Genomic DNA, 26,342 nt, shown 5'->3' on the forward strand with positions numbered 1-26,342 from the left:
TGGCAAAACCTCACCGAATTTTTTTTGTCGGATTCGGGTGTGTTTTGGATTCGGGTGTTTTTTTCAAAAAACCCTAAAAAACAGCTTAAATCATAGAATTTGGGGGTAATTTTGATCCCAAAGTATTATTAACCTCAAAAAACATAATTTACACTCATTTTCAGCCTATTCTGAACACATCACACCTCACAATATTATTTTTAGTCCTAAAATTTGCACCGAGGTCGCTGTGTGAGTAAGATAAGCGACCCTAGTGGCCGACACAAACACCGGGCCCATCTAGGAGTGGCACTGCAGTGTCACGCAGGATGTCCCTTCCAAAAAACCCTCCCCAAACAGCACATGACGCAAAGAAAAAAAGAGGCGCAATGAGGTAGCTGTGTGAGTAAGATTAGCGACCCTAGTGGCCGACACAAACACCGGGCCCATCTAGGAGTGGCACTGCAGTGTCACGCAGGATGGCCCTTCCAAAAAACCCTCCCCAAACAGCACATGACGCAAAGAAAAAAAGAGGCGCAATGAGGTAGCTGTGTGAGTAAGATTAGCGACCCTAGTGGCCGACACAAACACCGGGCACATCTAGGAGTGGCACTGCAGTGTCACGCAGGATGTCCCTTCCAAAAAACCCTCCCCAAACAGCACATGACGCAAAGAAAAAAAGAGGCGCAATGAGGTAGCTGACTGTGTGAGTAAGATTAGCGACCCTAGTGGCCGACACAAACACCGGGCACATCTAGGAGTGGCACTGCAGTGTCACGCAGGATGTCCCTTCCAAAAAACCCTCCCCAAACAGCACATGACGCAAAGAAAAAAAGAGGCGCAATGAGGTAGCTGTGTGAGTAAGATTAGCGACCCTAGTGGCCGACACAAACACCGGGCCCATCTAGGAGTGGCACTGCAGTGTCACGCAGGATGTCCCTTCCAAAAAACCCTCCCCAATCAGCACATGATGCAAAGAAAAAGAAAAGAAAAAAGAGGTGCAAGATGGAATTATCCTTGGGCCCTCCCACCCACCCTTATGTTGTATAAACAAAACAGGACATGCACACTTTAACCAACCCATCATTTCAGTGACAGGGTCTGCCACACGACTGTGACTGATATGACGGGTTGGTTTGGACCACCCCCAAAAAAGAAGCAATTAATCTCTCCTTGCACAAACTGGCTCTACAGAGGCAAGATGTCCACCTCATCTTCACCCTCCGATATATCACCGTGTACATCCCCCTCCTCACAGATTATCAATTCGTCCCCACTGGAATCCACCATCTCAGCTCCCTGTGTACTTTGTGGAGGCAATTGCTGCTGGTCAATGTCTCCGCGGAGGAATTGATTATAATTCATTTTAATGAACATCATCTTCTCCACATTTTCTGGATGTAACCTCGTACGCCGATTGCTGACAAGGTGAGCGGCGGCACTAAACACTCTTTCGGAGTACACACTTGTGGGAGGGCAACTTAGGTAGAATAAAGCCAGTTTGTGCAAGGGCCTCCAAATTGCCTCTTTTTCCTGCCAGTATAAGTACGGACTGTGTGACGTGCCTACTTGGATGCGGTCACTCATATAATCCTCCACCATTCTATCAATGTTGAGAGAATCATATGCAGTGACAGTAGACGACATGTCCGTAATCGTTGTCAGGTCCTTCAGTCCGGACCAGATGTCAGCATCAGCAGTCGCTCCAGACTGCCCTGCATCACCGCCAGCGGGTGGGCTCGGAATTCTGAGCCTTTTCCTCGCACCCCCAGTTGCGGGAGAATGTGAAGGAGGAGATGTTGACAGGTCGCGTTCCGCTTGACTTGACAATTTTGTCACCAGCAGGTCTTTCAACCCCAGCAGACCTGTGTCTGCCGGAAAGAGAGATCCAAGGTAGGCTTTAAATCTAGGATCGAGCACGGTGGCCAAAATGTAGTGCTCTGATTTCAACAGATTGACCACCCGTGAATCCTTGTTAAGCGAATTAAGGGCTGCATCCACAAGTCCCACATGCCTAGCGGAATCGCTCCGTGTTAGCTCCTTCTTCAATGCCTCCAGCTTCTTCTGCAAAAGCCTGATGAGGGGAATGACCTGACTCAGGCTGGCAGTGTCTGAACTGACTTCACGTGTGGCAAGTTCAAAGGGCATCAGAACCTTGCACAACGTTGAAATCATTCTCCACTGCACTTGAGACAGGTGCATTCCATCTCCTATATCGTGCTCAATTGTATAGGCTTGAATGGCCTTTTGCTGCTCCTCCAACCTCTGAAGCATATAGAGGGTTGAATTCCACCTCGTTACCACTTCTTGCTTCAGATGATGGCAGGGCAGGTTCAGTAGTTTTTGGTGGTGCTCCAGTCTTCTGTACGTGGTGCCTGTACGCCGAAAGTGTCCCGCAATTTTTCTGGCCACCGACAGCATCTCTTGCACGCCCCTGTCGTTTTTTAAAAAATTCTGCACCACCAAATTCAAGGTATGTGCAAAACATGGGACGTGCTGGAATTTGCCCATATTTAATGCACACACAATATTGCTGGCGTTGTCCGATGCCACAAATCCACAGGAGAGTCCAATTGGGGTAAGCCATTCCGCGATGATCTTCCTCAGTTGCCGTAAGAGGTTTTCAGCTGTGTGCGTATTCTGGAAAGCGGTGATACAAAGCGTAGCCTGCCTAGGAAAGAGTTGGCGTTTGCGAGATGCTGCTACTGGTGCCGCCGCTGCTGTTCTTGCGGCGGGAGTCCATACATCTACCCAGTGGGCTGTCACAGTCATATAGTCCTGACCCTGCCCTGCTCCACTTGTCCACATGTCCGTGGTTAAGTGGACATTGGGTACAACTGCATTTTTTAGGACACTGGTGAGTCTTTTTCTGACGTCCGTGTACATTCTCGGTATCGCCTGCCTAGAGAAGTGGAACCTAGATGGTATTTGGTAACGGGGGCACACTGCCTCAATAAATTGTCTAGTTCCCTGTGAACTAACGGCGGATACCGGACGCACGTCTAACACCAACATAGTTGTCAAGGACTCAGTTATCCGCTTTGCAGTAGGATGACTGCTGTGATATTTCATCTTCCTCGCAAAGGACTGTTGAACAGTCAATTGCTTACTGGAAGTAGTACAAGTGGGCTTACGACTTCCCCTCTGGGATGACCATCGACTCCCAGCGGCAACAACAGCAGCGCCAGCAGCAGTAGGCGTTACACGCAAGGATGCATCGGAGGAATCCCAGGCAGGAAAGGACTCGTCAGACTTGCCAGTGACATGGCCTGCAGGACTATTGGCATTCCTGGGGAAGGAGGAAATTGACACTGAGGGAGTTGGTGGGGTGGTTTGCGTGAGCTTGGTTACAAGAGGAAGGGATTTACTGGTCAGTGGACTGCTTCCGCTGTCACCCAAAGTTTTTGAACTTGTCACTGACTTATTATGAATGCGCTGCAGGTGACGTATAAGGGAGGATGTTCCGAGGTGGTTAACGTCCTTACCCCTACTTATTACAGCTTGACAAAGGGAACACACGGCTTGACACCTGTTGTCCGCATTTCTGGTGAAATACCTCCACACCGAAGAGCTGATTTTTTTGGTATTTTCACCTGGCATGTCAACGGCCATATTCCTCCCACGGACAACAGGTGTCTCCCCGGGTGCCTGACTTAAACAAACCACCTCACCATCAGAATCCTCCTGGTCAATTTCCTCCCCAGCGCCAGCAACACCCATATCCTCCTCATCCTGGTGTACTTCAACACTGACATCTTCAATCTGACTATCAGGAACTGGACTGCGGGTGCTCCTTCCAGCACTTGCAGGGGGCATGCAAATAGTGGAAGGCGCATGCTCTTCACGTCCAGTGTTGGGAAGGTCAGGCATCGCAAACGACACAATTGGACTCTCCTTGTGGATTTGGGATTTCAAAGAACGCACAGTTCTTTGCGGTGCTTTTGCCAGCTTGAGTCTTTTCAGTTTTCTAGCGAGAGGCTGAGTGCTTCCATCCTCATGTGAAGCTGAACCACTAGCCATGAACATAGGCCAGGGCCTCAGCCGTTCCTTGCCACTCCGTGTGGTAAATGGCATATTGGCAAGTTTACGCTTCTCCTCCGACAATTTTATTTTAGGTTTTGGAGTCCTTTTTTTTCTGATATTTGGTGTTTTGGATTTGACATGCTCTGTACTATGACATTGGGCATCGGCCTTGGCAGACGACGTTGCTGGCATTTCATCGTCTCGGCCATGACTAGTGGCAGCAGCTTCAGCACGAGGTGGAAGTGGATCTTGATCTTTCCCTAATTTTGGAACCTCAACTTTTTTGTTCTCCATATTTTATAGGCAGAACTAAAAGGCACCTCAGGTAAACAATGGAGATGGATGGATTGGATAGTTTACTAGTATACAATTATGGACGGACTGCCACGGTTAGGTGGTATAAAAAAACCACGGTTAGGTGGTATATATTATAATAATAATACAATTATGGATGGACGGACTGCCTGCCGACTGCCGACACAGAGGTAGCCACAGCCGTGAACTACCGCACTGTACACTGGTTGATAAAGAGATAGTAGTATACTCGTAACAACTAGTATGACACTATGACGACGGTATAAAGAATGGAAAAAAAACCACGGTTAGGTGGTATATATTATAATAATAATACAATTATGGATGGACGGACTGCCTGCCGACTGCCGACACAGAGGTAGCCACAGCCGTGAACTACCGCACTGTACACTGGTTGATAAAGAGATAGTAGTATACTCGTAACAACTAGTATGACACTATGACGACGGTATAAAGAATGGAAAAAAAACCACGGTTAGGTGGTATATATTATAATAATAATACAATTATGGATGGACGGACTGCCTGCCGACTGCCGACACAGAGGTAGCCACAGCCGTGAACTACCGCACTGTACACTGGTTGATAAAGAGATAGTAGTATACTCGTAACAACTAGTATGACACTATGACGACGGTATAAAGAATGGAAAAAAAACCACGGTTAGGTGGTATATATTATAATAATAATACAATTATGGATGGACGGACTGCCTGCCGACTGCCGACACAGAGGTAGCCACAGCCGTGAACTACCGCACTGTACACTGGTTGATAAAGAGATAGTAGTATACTCGTAACAACTAGTATGACACTATGACGACGGTATAAAGAATGAAAAAAAAACCACGGTTAGGTGGTATATATTATAATAATAATACAATTATGGATGGACGGACTGCCTGCCGACTGCCGACACAGAGGTAGCCACAGCCGTGAACTACCGCACTGTACACTGGTTGATAAAGAGATAGTAGTATACTCGTAACAACTAGTATGACACTATGACGACGGTATAAAGAATGGAAAAAAAAACACGGTTAGGTGGTATATATTATAATAATAATACAATTATGGATGGACGGACTGCCTGCCGACTGCCGACACAGAGGTAGCCACAGCCGTGAACTACCGCACTGTACACTGGTTGATAAAGAGATAGTAGTATACTCGTAACAACTAGTATGACACTATGACGACGGTATAAAGAATGGGAAAAAAACCACGGTTAGGTGGTATATATTATAATAATAATACAATTATGGATGGACGGACTGCCTGCCGACTGCCGACACAGAGGTAGCCACAGCCGTGAACTACCGCACTGTACACTGGTTGATAAAGAGATAGTAGTATACTCGTAACAACTAGTATGACACTATGACGACGGTATAAAGAATGGAAAAAAAACCACGGTTAGGTGGTATATATTATAATAATAATACAATTATGGATGGACGGACTGCCTGCCGACTGCCGACACAGAGGTAGCCACAGCCGTGAACTACCGCACTGTACACTGGTTGATAAAGAGATAGTAGTATACTCGTAACAACTAGTATGACACTATGACGACGGTATAAAGAATGGAAAAAAAACCACGGTTAGGTGGTATATATTATAATAATAATACAATTATGGATGGACGGACTGCCTGCCGACTGCCGACACAGAGGTAGCCACAGCCGTGAACTACCGCACTGTACACTGGTTGATAAAGAGATAGTAGTATACTCGTAACAACTAGTATGACACTATGACGACGGTATAAAGAATGAAAAAAAAACCACGGTTAGGTGGTATATATTATAATAATAATACAATTATGGATGGACGGACTGCCTGCCGACTGCCGACACAGAGGTAGCCACAGCCGTGAACTACCGCACTGTACACTGGTTGATAAAGAGATAGTAGTATACTCGTAACAACTAGTATGACACTATGACGGTATAAAGAATGAAAAAAAAACCACGGTTAGGTGGTATATATTATAATACAATTATGGATGGACGGACTGCCTGCCGACTGCCGACACAGAGGTAGCCACAGCCGTGAACTACCGCACTGTACACTGGTTGATAAAGAGATAGTAGTATACTCGTAACAACTAGTATGACACTATGACGACGGTATAAAGAATGGAAAAAAAACCACGGTTAGGTGGTATATATTATAATAATAATACAATTATGGATGGACGGACTGCCTGCCGACTGCCGACACAGAGGTAGCCACAGCCGTGAATTACCGCACTGTACACTGGTTGATAAAGAGATAGTAGTATACTCGTAACAACTAGTATGACACTATGACGGTATAAAGAAAGAAAGAAAAATACCACGGTTAGGTGGTATATATTGTAATACAATTATGGATGGACGGACTGCCTGCCGAGTTCCGACTGCCGACACAGAGGTAGCCACAGCCGTGAACTACCGCACTGTACTGTGTCTGCTGCTAATATAGACTGGTTGATAAAGAGATAGTATACAATACATACAACAATATACTACTATACTGGTGGTCAGGCACTGGTCACCACTAGTCACACTGGCAGTGGCACTCCTGCAGCAAAAGTGTGCACTGTTTAATTTTAAATTAATATAATATTATGTACTCCTGGGGGCTCCTGCTATAACAACCTGCAGTGCTCCCCAGTCTCCCCCACAATTATTATAAGCTTTGCCTTTTATACATTGATGTGCAGCACACTGGGCTGAGCTGAGTGCACACAGACTGAGTCACACTGTGTGACTGGCTGCTGCTGTGTATCGTTTTTTTTCAGGCAGAGAACGGATATAGCAGAGAACGGATATATATTAAAATAAATAAAAGTTAACTAACAACAACTGCACTGGTCACTGTGGTAAACTCTGTCTGACTCTGCACAATCTCTCTCTCTCTTCTAATCTAATTTCTAATGGAGAGGACGCCAGCCACGTCCTCTCCCTATCAATCTCAATGCACGTGTGAAAATGGCGGCGACGCGCGGCTCCTTATATAGAATCCGAGTCTCGCGAGAATCCGACAGCGTCATGATGACGTTCGGGCGCGCTCGGGTTAACCGAGCAAGGCGGGAGGATCCGAGTCTGCTCGGACCCGTGAAAAAAACATGAAGTTCGTGCGGGTTCGGTTTCAGAGAAACCGAACCCGCTCATCTCTACTGGACACCCAACTACGTTTAAACCCCCAGTCTTCCTATCCTACATCCTTTATTTACACACACACTAGACGCCAGATTGATTTAGATTGTCAAACCACAGGCCTAGCTAAATGGTCGACCACTCTGCCAGACATCCCTCTACAGACCATAATACAATGGCACTTGTTACTTAATAAATCTTTAGTATCCTCTTCCTATGCTGAAATGCATTTAAAAATATTACACAGGGCGTATTATACTCCCCGTCTCAGATACCTCACGGGCATCTCTGATAACTCCAATTGCTTCAAGTGCTCCACACCTGATGCTGACATAATCCACTGCCTTTGGTCATGTCCTATAATACAGCTATTTTGGAAGGATGTCTGTAACTACATTACAACGACTCTAAATATCCCTCTTACGCCAACTTTACTCTGGGCTTTCTGGAATCAATATGATTCTGATCATTGCTCATTATCTACAGGCAATAAACTGCTATTAGCTCGGATAGCGGCAGCTTCGAAAAAGACCATACTATCCCAATGGATACACGGAACCCCTATACCCATAACCCTTTTATTTCCTAGACTGACATATCTATACCAAATGGACTGGATAGAATGCTCTCTTAGAGCGGAATCCAATTCTTCCAAGTTCTTTACAATATGGCTACCCTATGTGATAACCTTGCCACAATCTACTCGTGACAACATGCGAAAAGTAGTTAAATATACTACATGGTACAATATAGAGACACTTACGAGGGGATCACCACCCTTCTAACCCCAACTTTACTGTTTACGGGAACACTCTCTTAGACTAGCATATACTCACTGCTAATGACACAGAGAGACGACCGATCCTTGCATTGTATTTAGTAATATCCGTAACCTACTATTATTATCACTTCCTTTATCGATGTATGTGATTGCTTTTGTGCAGAAATAATGTTATACATTCTTTTACATCCTAAAAATTGTATTGCCATAGCTACTACTGTCGCTGTAAAGTAATTGTGTACAATGTGTGTGTTACACTTGTATTATTTTTCTCTTTACCAATAAACAGATTTAAAAAAAAAAAAAAAAAAAGAAATAAAAGTTCATTATCTAGTGAGGTAGAGTGAGGCACCCGTGAACTCCAGAAACATGTAGCTACATAAGAGTTCAAATATCAATGTAGTTCCATCGCTTGGGACCTTTCATAAATAATATAAAATTGTGCAAAAGCAATAGATGAATTTGGTTAAATATAAAGTAAGTGGGTTGACTATTACCCACTTAGGAGGTGGATTCCGTACAGTCTTTTAGCAAGAAGATCTTGCAGTGTCATGTGAGCTGACAGCTGATGCAGTCTGAGAAGTACCGTTCACAAAAGAGCTAGCCCAGATAGCTGAATAACAGGTCCTGATGGAAATATGAATGGATCTCAAAGTGCCCGCTAGTGCTAGCATGCTTCTGAGGAAGTTTTTGGGTTATTCAACAATGAAATTTCGGTAAGCTGGCACTAGTGGGCACCATGAGATCCATTCATGTCTCCATCAGGAGAAGATCTATCCTGTTCAGGCTTTTTTGTGGATGATACTTCTCAGCTTGCATCAGCCGTCAGCCTAAACAAAATGTGATTCATCTGACCAGGCCTCCTTTTTCCATTGCACCATGGTGAAGTTCTGATGCTCACGTGCCATGGGATTGATGTGGGCTGGAACAGGGTGGAACTGCATTCTGTCAGTTGCATTTGGAGCCTCCGCCAGCCCACCTTGTACAGGAACTCCTGCCTGGTTTAGGTGAGACTCGTGCGCCATGCCGCCTATGGCGGGCAATGCTACAATGACGTGGCCCATCTCTCCCCCACCATAGTAGGCCAGAAATGAGATGTGGTGATGTCATGGAGCGATGTCTGGTCTCATTCCTGTGGAGTGCAGAGGAATGGAGAAAGAGCAACGTAGGCAGAAAGCTTGCCCTCCACTGTGCTGAAGCTGAACACATTAGGAGCGGGCTCACAGACAGAGTGCTTTCCCAGCAGCCCCTACCTCCTCATTCAACTCCACTTTAAAACATTCAACGGGACCCGCTCCCTACTGTATACTTGTATTACATGTGTCTGAGTGGTATTCTGAGGTTTGGGGGGGTCGTTGTTAGTCAATGAGGGGTGTCAGTGCTGCTGGGGTGTATTACTGATTTAGGGTTGGGGGTGCTGCTGGTGGTTATTAGGAATTAGGGGTGGGCGTGCTGCTGGGGTGTTCATGAACGATGACTTCTGCTGCGGTAATGATAGAACTATTATCAAGATATTAAAAACTAAAAAATATAATGGTGGCGTGGGATGTGGTGGGGGTGTTAGGTCATGTCAGGGATCTCTGGGCATGCTCAGCTGAAAAATTAAACAAATTAGATATAAAGTGTGTGTGTTTGTGGGGGGGGTGCAACGACTAGGGCATGAAACCAATGTTTACAAAGAGGGGGTCAGTCACAGGGCATGGTTATGGTGCTAGAGACAAACACAGCAGATAGGATGAAGAGACGCCAGCAGGGATGAGGCTGGGGGAACGCCAATGGGGATAAGGCTGGAGGGACACAGGTAGGTGGTGTTGAAGAGACGCAAGAAGAAATGGTGTCGGAATAATGGAGAGGGGATGCTGCTGGTGAGATAATAAGAAGGAGCTGGAGAGACGCAGAGAGAGAGGAGTGGTGCTGGAAAGATGCAGGAGGATGACGCTGGAGAAACGTAGATGAATGACGTCTGCAGGATGGTAGATCAGGGAAGTTCAAAAGTGTTGGAATGAGACAGGCGCATGACACTAGTGAGATATAAGGGGGAGCTGGAGACACGCAGGGTGAGGATGCTTGAGAGACATAGGAGAATGGTATCTCCAGGATGTGTGATTAGAGAAATTCACATTTACCCTGCCCCAAAACTTCTATTTCGATGTAATATCTGGTTGAACCTTTGTTATGGGAATATAACATATTACTCCTACACAAACAGGTGGCTTCTGTGACACATGAGGCGGGATGCTGACCTAACTCTGAAGATTTTTTTTAAAGCGACAGTCATTTACAAAGCAAAACCAAGCCTCGTAAATGTCTGCCGAATGTCAGAGTTCGGCTGGCATCCTACACCTTCGGCAAACTCGGATGCCATTACATCCCGCCTATAACCTCCTATATGCATACTGACTTTTTCTGCCTAGGGAGGCTCAACTTCCTCAGAGGTCCCCTGATGCAGAGAACCACCATATAGGTAAGAACAGACTCAAGCACTGGGGATACATTGGGTTGCAAAACAAACATGGGGCACCCGAGTGACAAAGACTTGGGGACCCCATAAAACGAATTCAATGGGGTGGCATAAATATAATTGAGGGACTATGATGGTATAGAACAACTTATTTAAAAAGAACTAAGTGAACTAACATTGTATTCTCAGCTGGTGGCGGGGGTGTTAAAAAGCATCTAGAATGTATTTCACACTATCATAGCCTCTAAAACTCTTGAGGGCCTGAGCAGCTCCCAGGCCCCGACCATTCACTTTCAATTTTCTTATACACAACATAGGGGGTCATTCCGACCCGATCGCTCGCTGCAGTTTATCGCAACACAGCGATCAGGTCGGAACTGGGCATGCGCCGGCACCACAGTGCGCCATTGCATGCCAGACGGCCGAGGGCCATCGTTGCCTAGCGATCGCCTCTGCCTGATTGACAGGCAGAGGCGGTCGCTGGGCGGGAGGGGGCTGGAGGGCGGCGTTAAGCTGCCATTTAGGGGGAGCGGTCCGACCAACGCAGGCATGGTCGGACCATTTGGGGGGGCGGCCCGCGGCGGCTGCGTGACGAGAAGAGGTTCTCTCGGGACAGCCGCAGGAGCTGCGCTGGCCGGGAGTTACTCCTCAAGTGCAAAATCATCGTCGCTGTGCAATGCTTTCGCATTTCTGCGCGGGGGGGGCGGCACTGATATGCGGGGTGGACTAGCCCTGTGCTGGGCGTCCCCCCGCATGTCTGACTGTCAGATCGTAGCTAAGCAAAATTTAGCACAGCTACGATCAACTCGGAATGACCCCCATTGTGTTTACGTGTACACATGGGCCCTCATTCCGAGTTGATCGCTCGATAAAAATCTTCGCATCGCAGCGATTTTCCGCTTAATGCGCATGCGCAATGTCCGCACTGCGACTGCGCCAAGTAAATTTGCTATGCACTTAGGAATTTTACTCACGGCTTTTTCATCGTACTGAAGATCGGAGTGTGATTGACAGGAAGTGGGTGTTTCTGGGCGGAAACTGGCTGTTTTATGGGCGTGTGTGAAAAAACGCTACCGTTTCCGGAAAAAACGCGGGAGTGGCCGGAGAAACGGAGGAGTGTCTGGGCGAACGCTGGGTGTGTTTGTGACGTCAAACCAGGAACGACAAGCACTGAACTGATCGCAGATGCCGAGTAAGTCTGGAGCTACTCAGAAACTGCTACGAGGTGTGTAATCGCAATATTGCGAATACATCGTTCGCAATTTTAAGATGCTAAGATACACTCCCAGTAGGCGGCGGCTTAGCATGAGCAAATCTGCTAAAATTCGCTTGTGAGCGAACAACTCGGAATGAGGGCCATGGTATTCATCCCACTCATATTGAGGTTTTACACCTTGCTCTTGCACTTCATTTATTTGTGTTATAAATGTGTATTTCAGTACTATATAGACAGAATTTTTAAGTTTTCAAAGGTAACATTAATGTGCTTTGAACATCGGCACTCATTCCAAGTTGATCGCTATCTGCCATTGTTCGCTGCGTAGCAATCATTAAAAAAATGGCGAAACTACGCATGCGTATGGGCCGCAATGCACACGCGCAGCGTACAAGTACAAAGAGCATCAGTGTTTTGCATTGCTTCTAGCGATGATTCCATTCGCACATCCGATTGCAAGGAGATTGACAGGAAGAGGGCGTTTGTGGGTGTCAACTGACCGTTTTCTGGGAGTGTTTGGAAAAACGCAGGCGTGTCCAGGTGTTTGCAGGGCGGGTGTCTGACGTCATTACCGTGTCACTCGTCGCAGCAATCATCGCACAGGATAAGTAACTACAGGCTGGTCTTATTTTGCACAAAATGTATTTGCAGCCGCTCTGCTGCACAGGCGTTCGCACTCTTGCAAAGCGAAAATACACTCCCCCGTGGGTGGCGACTATGCGTTTGTACGGCTGCTAAAAGTAGCTAGCGAGCGATCAACTAGGAATGAGGGCCATCATCAATCCTAGTTGCGCCTCTGGCAGTGGTAAAGCACCATCTCAGAGTAGCTCCGCCTATAACAAAAGGGGGGAGGGGGCACGGCATTGAGGGGGTGAGTTCCACCACCTCTCCAAGACCACTTTAAACCCTACATGTGCCCATTGTACACACTTTCGACAGAGGACCGGGGTCAGCGTGTGCACTTCAACAGGTCTGCGATCATCACAGGCTAGGAACCTGTGACAAAATATACCCATACCTCCCAACATGACCCTCTCCAGGAGGGACATAATGCTCTGCTTCTGGACTTTCTTCTTAATTTGTGATTGCCGGCACCTGTTTTGAACAGGCTAATGGATAAGAAAGGTGTTTCAGTACAGGTGATGGCAATCATAAATAAGAGGGAAGTCCAGGAGCAGAGCATTGTGTCCCTCCTGGAGAGGATCATGTTGGGAGGTATGTATACCTACTTATGAAATTCACTGCATATACCAGGCATTCCCAACCTCGGTCCTCAAGGCACACTAACAGTCCTGGTTTTAGTGATATCCAGGCTTGAACATAGCTGACTTAATTAGTAGCTCAGTTATGTTGATTTAACCATTTGTGCTGAAGCCTGGATATCACTAAAACCTGCACTGTTGGTGTGCCTTGAGGACCGCGGTTGGGAATGCCTGGCATATACCGTACTGTGAATAACATGAGCTATCTGTGTTTTATTGATGACACTGCTGATTAAAAACTCTGAATGATTTAAATAATATACCGCCATGTAAAGTAATATACTGCCATTCTATAGCAGGTTAAATTGTCACTGAAAAAACCAACTTGCACTGAACCAACTATAAATAGTTTTTCAATATATCAGATTTATCACTGCAAACTGATAATACATAAAAACTAATTTGCTGTAGAGAACAAAGCATAAATACTTAGAACTCATAACAAAGCCATTATTGAATAACATGAATTTTATATGGTCTGTGCCTTGAAAATGATATAGCAAATTGTTGCGTTCTTCATTGAACTGTATCTTGATAAATGATTCCGACTGTACAATCACCCATTATAAAAGATGTCAGAATTTTAGTGCAGATAAAAGAAATAATATAAAGAAAAGTTTGGCGGCCAGAAAATAACCTAGAAAAAAAAAGGCTATAAAATGTATAAGCCATTTAGACAATGAAAATTGTCTGTTGTCTAAATATTTATTATACTTTTTATATACTTTTCTCACGTATCGTGTACTGGCTGTCTAACTTTATGGATTTTATTTACATTCTATTTACATTTTATTTCTCTTCCCTGTCCAAGTTGGACTTTCATAAGCAATATTCTGTGCATGACTGTGCCTAAGGGACACGCAGCTGGCCAGTTGTCATCAAATAGATGTAGCATCCATATAGCTGACTCATTCCTTAACAATGCTGATAACGTAATACCACTAGACAGATCAGAAATCGCCCTTCCAAGTTACAAGAAAAGCAACCAGGCCAGTTGGTGCTTTGGTTGTTGGATACAATTCAGTCTTGAAGTAATATATGTAACAGGCAATGGGGGTCATTCCGAGTTGATCGCTCGCTAGCTGTTTTTAGCAGCCGTGCAAACGCTATGCCGCCTCCCACTGGGAGTGTATTCTAGCTTAGCAGAATTGCGAACGAAAGGATCGCAGAGCGGCTACAAAATAATTTTGTGCAGTTTCAGAGTAGCTTCAGACCTACTCAGCGCTTGCGATCACTTCAGACTGTTCAGTTCCTGTTTTGACTTCACAAGCTCGCCCTGCGTTCGCCCAGCCACACCTGCGTTTTTCTTGTCATGCCTGCGTTTTTCTGAACACTCCCTGAAAACGGTCAGTTGACACCCAGAAACGCCCACTTCCTGTCAATCACGTCGTGCGTGCGCATTGCGCCACATACGCATGTGCAGAAGTGCCTTTTTTTTGCATCATTGCTGCGCAGCGAACATTTTCAGCTAGAAATCAAATCGGAATGACCCCTAATATTTGCACACCTAGGGGGTAATTCAATTGCAGGTGAAGAGGCGTGTTTTGCATACAGCAAATGTGCACATGTGAATTTATGCACCTTTGTGTATGTCCGTCCTATTCCGATTTGGACAGCACTTGCCTGGATCTCTCTTCCCGTGAAATTGGACATATTGGGGTGGGAAGTTGGCAGCGATAATGCCTGTATCCAGATGATAGGTTGACAGTAATAAGGTCACCGTCAATAGGTTGACCACTAATGGTCAACATGTATTAGGTCAACATGGTCAAAAGGTTGACGAGACAATGGTTGACACACATATTGTCGACATGAGTATTTTTACCATTTTTGCAACTTTTTCACATTTCACCATCCACATAGACTATGACTGGGAATAGTAACCTGTGCCGAGTATAGCGGTTGCCGAGCGAGGCACCTTGCCCAAAGCATGGCGAGCGAAGCCAGCCATGCAAGGACGCAGTACACTAATTGGGGTTCCAGTCATTTTACGGAGTAAACAAAACCACAAAACATACCAAAAAAAAACTCATGTCGACTTTTTCCCCATAAAGACGTTGTGCGTGTCGATCTTTTGGGGTCGAACTTGACACTGTCGACCTTTTCAAGGTTGACCCTATGATTCACACCTGATAATACTAGCCCAAAGAACCGTCCTGACATGTAGAAGTGTCATGGGTGTGTATATAATGTGTTGTGTGTACGGGGAAAGGAAACCTGTTTCTGATGGATTGTTGCACCTAACATGGGGCTGGTATAAGTGCCTTTACTAATTCTGACAGCTTTGGAGGTTGGCGTAAATTAATGAGGCGCAGCTTCCCACTTTTAAGTGCACAGATCCCTGTATTCGGGGGCCCCACAGCACCATTTTTAAGGGCTGCCTTGACACACTGCTTCTAACAAGACAGCTCTCCACAGCAGTTTTATGCCCAATAATAGTGCCCTGGTTCATTTTCTGAATCATAGTAGCAGGGTCGTAACTAGGTGTGTGCCAGATGTGCCTGGCACACAGCACATATGTATTGCATATGCAATGTGGGTGCAGAACTGCTAGCAACACTGGCCGGTCCACGCTGCACTAGTATTGTGTGGCAGCTGTATGTTGGTGCAGCAGCCGGCTACTTGTCAGAGTGTTCAATAGGTCGGTAGCCAGTCAGTGCTGCAGCTTGTCTGCTGGACCCTCAGCCCCTCCTGGCTTCCCGCTTTGTGTCTGAAGCATCTGTATGTGAAGCATCTTCTGCAAGGTAGAGATTTGTGGTCAAGGGGAGGGCACGTGGACACACACAAAGACGGACACACACAAGCAGACACACACACACCTCTCTACCTGGCATAATGTGTATCAGGGGCTCTACCTGGCATACTGTGGGCTATAAATGCCATAATGTTTATCAGGGGCTCTATCTTGCATAATGTGGGCTCTAACTGGCATAATGTGTATCAGGTGCTCTACCTGGCATAATGTGGTCTCTAACTGGAATAATGTGTATCAGGGGCTATACCTGGCATAATATGAGCTCTAACTGGCATAATGTGTATTAAAGGCTCTACCTAGTATAATGTAGGCGCTACCTGGCATAAAGTCAGCTCTAACTGGCATAACGTGTATCAGGAGCTCTATCTGGCATAATGTGAGCTGTAACTGGAATAATGTGTATCAGGGGCTATACCTGGCATAATATGTGCTCTACCTGGCATACAGTGTATCAGGGAATCTGCCTGGCATGTGTATCAGGGGTTCTACCTGGCATAATGTATATCTGGGGCTTTACTGTGTTGTAATGTGTATAAGGGGTACTACTCTGTCATGTACTGTAAATAACGGACACTACTGTGCCATGTAATGTGAATAACAAACAGTACTGTGCCATGTAATGTGAATAACGGACAGTACTGTTCCGTGTAATGTGAATTGGTACTATCATGGGCCATGCCCTTTCCCCATAAAGTCACAACCCTATATTTTTGCAGCGCACTGTCCGTATTTTAAATACCGTGGGAAAGGGGGCACAAATTCTTTTTCTGCCAAAGTGCACCAAAATATCTAGTTAGGGAATTTCATGGTAGTGCCTTAGTTAATGTTATGTCCTACAGTAATGCCCTAGGTTATTCTATGAACCATAGTAGTGCCTTAGTTCACATAATGTCACATTGAAGGGCTGCCAGTACACATTATGCCACACAGTAACCTCAATTAACAATATGACACATTGTGGTAAATTTACTAAGATGGGAATTTTATTTAAGCTGGGATGTTGCCCATAGCAACCAATCAGATTCCAGGTATTATTTTCTAGAAGGTACTAGATAAATGTGAAGTAGAATCTGATTGGTTGCTATTGGTAACATCCCATCTTAAACAGAACTCCCATCTTAGTAAATTTACCCCATAGTGTCCCCAGTTCATATTATACCACACTATAGTGCCTTTACTTCACATTGTGCTGCATTACAATGACCCAGTTCATATTATGTAACATTACAATGACCCAGTTTATATTATGTAACATTACAATGAGCCTCCAGTTCATTTTATACCACATTACAAAGAGCAGGTCCAGGGATGTAACTAGATATATTGTAGACCCAAAGGCAAGAGATTGTAATGGCACCTATGTATTTACCAATGGTGAAAAATGTATATACTGTAACCCATTGAACTTTGACAGGGAAGGTGGGCCCCTCTCAGCTCTGGACCCCATAACAGCTGCACTCCCTGCACCTATGGTAGCTAAGCCCTTGTCTGCATTAGTTGAACAGAATCTCGCATTAGCGTAAGATAGTAAATAGGTTTTGGAAGCTGCCTGTAACTACAGCCACTTTACGTGCGACTCCGTATTAGCACCATAGGGGGTTATTTAGAAATGAACACAGATGGCTGCATACTCAGCCAGATCTGTGTTCATTTCTGCACATGTTGGGGGCCGCCCAGCAAAGGGCATGCTGCCCTGCATGCGTGAGGCCGCCCCCCTTTGCATCCGCAATTAGACTGTGGACACATCGGATCTAAGGTTAACTCCTGTCAGGCGGTAAGCGGCCATTTTTTTTATTCGGAGCAGCTTCATGTCACGGCTCATGAGCGGCTTCATGTCATGTCACACAGCTGTCCCGAAAACGGTCCCGTCCATCTCCCGTTTTTCTGGCACCGCCCGCACAATGATGTAACCCCGCCCCCACAATGCCATCACCTGTCAGTCACATTGCGGTCACATCCATCGGGGATGTGACCACAATGTGTACAGCTACTGTGCATGCACAGTTTGCCGCAACCGTCACACTGCGCTGCGGAACGCTGTTGCATTCTATTTTTTTTGCCAAAGAAATATAGGTGGTCATTCCGAGTTGATCGCTCGTTATTTTATTTTTTTGCAACGGAGCGATTAGTCGCTAATGCGCATGCGCAATGTCCGCACTGCGACTGCGCCAAGTAAATTTGCTAAGAAGTTTGGTATTTTACTCACGGCATTACGAGGTTTTTTCTTCGCTCTGGTGATCGTTGTGTGATTGACAGGTAGTGGGTGTTTCTGGGTGGAAACTGGCCGTTTTATGGGAGTGTGTGAAAAAACGCTACCGTTTCTGGGAAAAACGCGGGAGTGGCTGGAGAAACGGAGGAGTGTCTGGGCTGTGACGTCAAACCAGGAACGACAAGCACTAAACTGATCGCACTGGAAGAGTAAGTCTCGAGCTACTCAGAAACTGCACAGATAAATCTTTTCGCAATATTGCGTATCTTTCGTTCGCAATTTTGCTAAGCTAAGATTCACTCCCAGTAGGGGGCGGCTTAGCGTGTGCAATGCTGCTAAAAGCAGCTTGCGAGCGAACAACTCGGAATGACCACCATAATTTGTAGGCGCATCTGTGCTTCCTAGTAACAGTTGCCTAGCTTTGTATATTTTCAAAATACAGTCCCAGTGGAAGAAAGGTGGCCTGAAGTCATTTTCCAGCACTGTGCATCATGCACTGCAGTTTCTCTCTCTCTCCCCTGTGATATCATTACTCAGTCACAGCCATCTTAACGTATAGGCATTCTTGGGGCCTTTGAGAAGGAGTGGTCCGGTGCCTCTGGAGCATACTTGCCTTCTTTTCAGTTGCTGGTGATCAGCTCCAGTGGGGGGGGGGGGGGGTTGCGTGTTAGTAGGCCTGCCCTTTTAGCTAGAAAATGTGTCATTTACCCCACCCCCTCTAAGCGGAGTAGTAAATCCCAGTGTTGGCTCTACATCCAGCCGGCTTCAGATCTGCCCAGGGCCGATGCTACCATTAGGCAGCTTTAGGAAGCTACCTAGGGCGTTGGCCTATTGGGGGTGCCACCAAGGTCTAGAATAAGAATAAGAAAAATTCTACTGCATGCTGATTTGCTAACATCCATGTGGATGTAAGCTAATACGTCCCTCACATTGCTGTCAGTTTCACCAGTCTCACCCTGGGGGTCATTCCGAGTTGATCGCTAGCTGTCGTTCGCAGCGCAGCGATCAGGCTAAAAAATCGGCATTTCTGCGCATGCGTATGAGACGCAGTGCGCACGCGCGGTGTACTTTCACAACAAATGATGCCGTTTCAAACAAGGTCTAGCAACGCTTTTCATCGCTCCGCTGATCGGTGAGTGATTGACATGAATGGGGCGTTTCTGGGAGGTAACTGCCCGTTTTCCGGGAGTGTGCTAAAAAACGCAGGCGTGTCAGATGAAAACGCAGGCGTGCCTGAGAAAACGCAGGCTTGGCTGGCCGAACGCAGGGCGTGTTTGTGACGTCAAAACAGGAACTGAATAGTCTGAAGTGATCGCAAGGTAGGATTAGGTCTGCAGCTACTCAGAAACTGCATGAAAATATTTTGGAGCAGTTCTGCGAACCTTTCGGTCGCACTTCTGCTAAGCTAAGATACACTCCCAGAGGGCGGCGGCTTAGCGTTTGAATTGCTGCTAAAAGCAGCTAGCGAGTGATCAACTCGGAATGAGGGCCCCTGTCTGCACTGCAGCTGCTAAAGCATAGGACAGTGGTGGTCATTCTGAGTTGTTCGCTCGTTGCCATTTTTCGCAACGCAGCGATTAGGGGGAAAATGCGCATGCGCATGGTACGCAGCGCGCATGCGCTAAGTTATTTAACACAAAACTTAGTAGATTTCCTGGTGTTCGTGCAGCGCTTTTCAGTCCCTCTGCTGATCGGTGAGTGATTGACAGGAAAGGGGCGTTTCGGGGAGGTAACTGACCGTTTTCCGGGAGTGTGCTAAAAAAAACGCAGGCGTGCCAGGGAAAAACGCAGGAGTGGCTGGAGAAACGGGGGAGTGGCTGGCCGAATGTCATGAGAAAACTTGAGAATCTATTGTTGAAAGAGAATAAAATCTGGTGGGAGATTGTCACTTTGGAGAGATATATCTCCCACCAGATGATTCCAAAAGGATTAATTATGAATAAAACAGCCTCTTTCACTCATGCTAATGAAGAATTCAGGTTGAAATGGGACAAAGTATTAAAGGATTGTTCATTTTCATTGATGAGAGTCATCATCGATGAAAGAAAAAAATAAATGAATGCATTGGAGGTAGAAATACAAAAACAAAAAGAATTAATCATTCCCTTTTTGAATTCTCCAGAATATCTAGAATTGGAAGGTAAAATTGAGATAAATATAAAAAAGAATGAAAAATTAATTGTGGAACGGAAGCGAAGAAAATTCCACAGAGATAAGAAGGAGAAGAAAGGGGAGGGCCCAGTAGAACAGACTACAGGAAATGAGCACTCTGCGCAGCCTAAACAGCAAGTAGTTAGACCAAAGCATATAGTACCTACACAAAAGAAATCCAACAAAGGCTATACAAAGCCAAATAAGGTTTATACTCCAAATTGGAGAAATAGACCTTACGAAAACGTGAATAAACGGTTTGATAACCAACAAGAATGGGGCGATTATGAGCAGAGGAGTAGTCGACAATTTAGCAATAGGCATTTAGAAGATTTCTCCAGACCTAGATGGGAAGAGAAACAAATAGGAAATCAAAGATCTGAAATGCAGACCAGAAGAAGAGAGGTGATGAGATCAAATAGGTTAGATTTATTAAGGGAAGATGCCCTAGCCATGAACTCCCCTTTTTTAGAGAGAAGAGGGAGGAGGGAGTCATTCAAATAGCCCCAAGGAGGAAAAGGGGGAAAAGAGGGGGAAAAGTTTGTAAAAGACCCAGAAAAAAGAAAAATTGTAGGATTCGCATGAAAAGAATTCCTGATTGTATAGAAGAAGGAGAGAATACTGTAAATCAAAACACAGAAGGTGAAGATTTATGTAGAGGTAAGATTAAAATCTTTAACCTGAGTACACACCTTCCGACAGTACATGAAAATAGCGTTTTGGAGAAAGGGTTAAAATACGCACCTTCCAATACTATTAATCAGTTTTCTTTGTTTGTAGACCTACAAAGGTACATAAGGAAATTGACTGTTAAAAAGTTTTTTTTGGGCCGTGAACCAGAAACTCCAATTACTACGGAAGAAGTGGAATCCAGGCCTTTTAGGCCTAAATCAATTTTTTATCCGACCTTCTGTAAAGGAAATTTCATAGACACCTTCCATACACTTGTACTTGATGATCTAAAACAGGTTAAAAAAGGAAAGTGTAGACAGAATCTAACTAGGAATGAAAGGAGAGCTTTAAAGGAATTACAAGAGAGGGTAGAAATCACTGTCAAACCAGCCGATAAAGGCGGGGGAGTTGTAGTGATGAATACCACAGACTATGAGGCTGAAATTTTGCGCCAGTTGGGGGACCGCACCACGTATTGGAAATTGCGGACCGACCCTACGATAGAAATCTTCAAAAAATTGCAAACCTTGATCGATAAATACGGAAGTGTGCTTAATGAAGAAGAACAAAAGTACACCGTTAATATGGAACCCATCATCCCGGTACTATATGTTCTCCCCAAGATCCACAAAAGTTTGGTGGATCCACCGGGGAGACCTATAGTATCGGGAATCGACTCTGTGACAGCAAACTTGTCACAGTTTGTGGATCACCATCTGCAGCCCTTGGTATCATTGAACAGATCACACTTAAAGGACACCAAAGATGCCCTCAAGTTAGTTAGTGATATCATATGGGATAATGACCTGATTATGGTTACGGCCGATGTTAGGTCGTTATATACCATAATAGACCATCAAGATGGCATTGGAGCTGTGACCAAAACTTTGGAAAGAAGCGATCTGGGTGAGAAATTACAAAAATTCCTGGTGGAGGCAGTGACATTTATTTTACAAAATAATTACTTCGCCTTTGGGGGGGATTTCTACCTACAGAAGATCGGGACCGCAATGGGCACCAGGTTCGCCCCGAGTTATGCCAATGTGTTCATGGGAAGATGGGAGGATGAGCACATATGGAATGACCATCAATTCGGGGTGAGCCTGGTGTCCTGGTCCCGATACATAGACGATGTTCTATTCTTCTGGCGTGGAGATGAGGAGTCCCTCAAAAACTTCTGCCTGTATTTGAATAACAATTCTTTAAATATAGAATTCTCCTTTACAAGCAGTCGGGAGTTAATTAATTTTCTGGATATTACCATTTATGTGGAAAATGACCTACTCCAGACAAGAACATATACTAAAAATACAGATATCAATGCAACAAGCTGCCATCACACCAATTGGCTCCGTTCGATCCCTGCAGGGCAACTGAAAAGAGTTAAAAGAAATTGCTCTAGAAACGAACAGTTTCTGGTACAGGCCGGGGAGATGCAGGAAAACTTCAGGGCATGTGGTTACAATAAAGATTGGATAGATAAGGCTACTAGAGATGTAGAAACCCTAGATAGAGGTGTTTTATTGGCGGATAGGAGAAACGACCCTAAAGGTAATGAGAATAAGAAGAAAGATTTTGGATGGGCTTTTGTGACCACTTATAATGACCAATATAGAGCAATAGAGAGAATCATGACCCAACACTGGAATGTCCTAAAAAAGGACCCGGTGATAGGGGCGTCTCTGCCCAACAAACCAGTGTGCATCTATCGAAAAGCACCAAATATAGGAAATAGCCTTGTAAGAAGTGCTTGCCCTCCGGAAAAAAAACCCTCAAGGATTAAATCGAAGGGTTTCTATAGATGCATGTCTTGCATTGCCTGCAAAGAAGTTAAAATGGTGAACCAAAGTAAAATTAGCCAAATTGATATCAATAAGAAACCATTTGAAATAAAAGAATTTATCACATGCGCAACAAAGAATGTGGTATACGCAGTGGAGTGTGAGTATAAATTAGTATATATAGGGCGAACATCCAGACCTTTGAAGGTCAGGTTGGGAGAACACCTCAGGAACATCAGAAAGGGTCTGGAAACCCATGCACTCTCTAATCATTTTAAGAGGGTACATGGGTGTTCAACAACAGCCATTACGCGGTTTGTGGGTTTGCAGTGGATACAGGGACATTGGAGAAGGAGGGATCTTTCTACTCAATTGGCTAAGGCCGAAATGAGATTGATCTATGATATGGGCACCCTCCAACCGGGGGGATTGAATATAGACTTTGAGGTCAAGTGGTTTTTGTAGTGTGTATTATCTGTATACATATTTTGACAGTGGTAACTTATTCTTTTATTTTTTTAAATTTAGATTTTATTGATATGCATGTCATAATGAAGTAGACATCAAGAATACTCCTATCTATGAAAGGTCTCCACAATTATGAAAAGATATGAGCGGTCCGGGAACATGACTGGTTCCGATTACTATAACAACCAACGAAGCGAAATGACTGCGGGAGAGGAAGGTCTCTATGGGAACGACAATATACCAGAGAGCGGTCATGTGATCGGAAAGCGTGATGACGTATGCCGTAACACGTGACCAGATGACGGGCGCTCGCTGTGAATACAGGATAGACGCGACCACGGGAGTGAAGCGAGCACATGATCCAGTGACGCTTCCTTTGTTTTGATCACATGACCGGACCGCGAGGCCGCAAGTGGAGAAGGAGGCTAGAGACCTCATAAGGAGGTGGTCCTGGCACACGAGTGTCAAAGACTTATAGGATGATTACTGTATAGAGACCAGCTGTGCCGGGACCAATTAGGAAGAAAGGAGGGATTTATAAATCATGTTGAGAGATAGAGAAGGCATTCAGAGGAGCTGACCTTGAGAAAGACCCAGGAAGGGTCGGAACGCGTGGGTGCCCCTGTGGACTGACCTGACTAAAGGAGGACGTGGTACCATCAATGCCAGACCTGGAAGGCTTTTGACACCAGAGAACTCTCCATGCTGCAGCTGGAAAACCTGATGTTCATATGCTTATAGAACTGATTTATCGGTTCTCACCGGCTCGTGGTAATTACCCATTACTCTATTTGTTCAGGATCTAGTCCATTGAAGAATGCCTTAACAGCATGTGCTGTGCAAATTCCATTTTTCATACAGTGGTTATTGTATAGCTGGCAGCCATCCAGCTCCCACTGTTGTCATTGTGTTTTTATGTGGTGATTTTAGTGATTAAAATATGTAACCTAAGGTAATGCACTATGATTTGCACATCTCTTTCTTTTTTCGGTGCATATTGAGAGATAAGGAAAACTACAGGAATACGACCTTATTGACCCCTACACAGCGCTGGTTCAGTGGTATCCTATATGTTTGAATTTGTTTGTTCTATTCGGAGGGTGGAGAAACCTCTATTTTAGTGATACCTAATTAGCAGCTGTAAGCAGCGCATTGTCACCTGTCTACATTTTCGATTGCCCGAACGCAGGGTGTGTTTGTGACGTCAAACCAGGAACTAAACGGACTGAGGTGATCGCAATCTAGGAGTAGGTCTGGAGCTACTCAGAAACTGCAAGAAAATATTTAGTAGCAATTCTGCTACTCTTTCGTTGGCAATTCTGCTAAGCTAAGATACACTCCCAGAGGGAGCGGCTTAGCGTGTGCAATGCTGCTAAAAGTAGCTAGCGAGTGAACAACTCGGAATGAGTGCCAATGTGCGGTCAGGTGAAAGACCACACACTGCATCCTCCGTGCAGTGTCAGAGAGGCGCCGCTGTACTGGAGGCAGAGCCGTCACTAGCTGTAGGCAGACTAGACAATTGCCTACGCTAGGGACAGGCTCAGCTAACGGAGGTGGTCAGTAGGGCACCCGATCATCAGCGTCGCCGGCGGCTCTGCTCTTGCACATCTGAGCAGAGCCGCCTGCGATAGCGCCGGAGCGGGTGCAGTGTCAGTCCGCTGATGCGGGTTGCGGCGCTGGACACAGTATGCAGTGTGGGTATGCCGGCGTCAGACCAGGCACTCCTGGCTGCCCCTAAAAAATATGGCTGCCGATCGGGGTGGAGGGCTGCTGTGCATGCCCAGCTGAAGCAGCTCCTCTTCCCATGTTCCTTATGGAGTTAGTCAGACTCCGGCCATTAATCCGCCAGTCTCCTACTCCTCCCTCCCCACTGCAAAGCAGCCAATGCAGGGGTGGACCGAACACAGAACTGCTTCACAGCGCTTGTTCAGTGGTATCCTATATGTTTGTATTTGTTTGTTCTATTCGGAGGGTGGAGAAACCTCTATTTTAGTGATACCTAATTAGCAGCTGTAAGCAGCGCATTGTCACCTGTCTACATTTTCGATTGCCCGACGCAGGGTGTGTTGTGACGTCAAACCAGGAACTAAACGGACTGAGGTGATCGCAATCTAGGAGTAGGTCTGGAGCTACTCAGAAACTGCAAGAAAATATTTAGTAGCAATTCTGCTACTCTTTCGTTCGCAATTCTGCTAAGCTAAGATACACTCCCAGAGGGCGGCGGCCTAGCATGTGCAATGCTGCTAAAAGCAGCTAGCGAGCGAACAACTCGGAATGAGGGCCAGTGGGCCTAATGCAGATCTGATCGCAGCAGCAAATTTTCTAGGTAATGGGCAAAACCATGTGCACTGCAGGTTGGGCAGATGTAACATGTGCAGAGAGAGTTAGATTTGGGTGGGGTGTGTTCAAACTGAAATCTAAATTGCAGTGTAAAAATAAAGCAGCCAGTATTTACCCTGCACAGAAACAATATAACCCACCCAAATCTAACTCTCTCTGCAGGGCTCCTTTGCCACTGAGGGCACTTTCTTTAAGAAGTTGTAATGTTTGTATGCTGCTCAGTGCTGCACGTATGGTGGTATGGGGCGGTACTGTGTACCAATAAGAAATTGCCAGCCGGTACGCAGTACCGCCGTGCCGACCGCCATGCTTGCAGCCGCTGCTGTGTGAGGGGAGGAGAGTGCAGCGAGCGCCTCTCCTACCCCTCAGTGCTCAGTTCGGTCTCTGGAGTCGGGCGCCGGTCTGTTAGCCAATCAGAGCTTACGGACCGTCAGCCGCAGGTCCTGATTGGCTGCCGGTCCGCAAGCTCTAATTGGCTAATGGACCAGCGCCTCATTTGAGATACCTGCCGCCAATGGACTCCGAAGACCGGACTGAGCACTGAGGAGCAGAAGATGCGCTTGCTGCACTCTCCTCCTCTCACACAGCAGCAGCAACAATTGCGCGGTGAGCGGGGGATACATACTGTGGGGGCATGTCTGGCAGGGTGGGGGCATTTGCGTATCTGACACTGTGGGTGGGGGCATTTGTGTAACTGGCACTGTGGGTTGGGGCATTTGTGTATCTGGTACTGTGGGGCATTTCTTTATCTGGCACTGTGGGGGCAAATATGTATCTGGCACTG

At 45.8% G+C, this 26,342-nt stretch overlaps 1 protein-coding gene and 1 long non-coding RNA gene across 3 annotated transcripts in view; one reads left to right on the forward strand and one right to left on the reverse strand.

The window, feature by feature from the left end:
- LOC134980445 (uncharacterized) overlaps positions 1-24,178 on the forward strand; it is a 35,764-nt gene extending 11,586 nt beyond the window's left edge. Inside the window, exon 2 of the long non-coding RNA XR_010190398.1 lies at positions 23,279-24,178. This is a non-coding gene — a long non-coding RNA (uncharacterized LOC134980445). The remainder of the gene's footprint in view (positions 1-23,278) is intronic.
- SLC35F4 (solute carrier family 35 member F4) overlaps positions 1-26,342 on the reverse strand; it is a 402,934-nt gene that overhangs the window by 328,470 nt on the left and 48,122 nt on the right. The window lies entirely within an intron of this gene.

Source organism: Pseudophryne corroboree, chromosome 12, assembly GCF_028390025.1.
Source record: "Pseudophryne corroboree isolate aPseCor3 chromosome 12, aPseCor3.hap2, whole genome shotgun sequence".
NCBI classification, from domain to species: Eukaryota; Metazoa; Chordata; class Amphibia; order Anura; family Myobatrachidae; genus Pseudophryne; species Pseudophryne corroboree.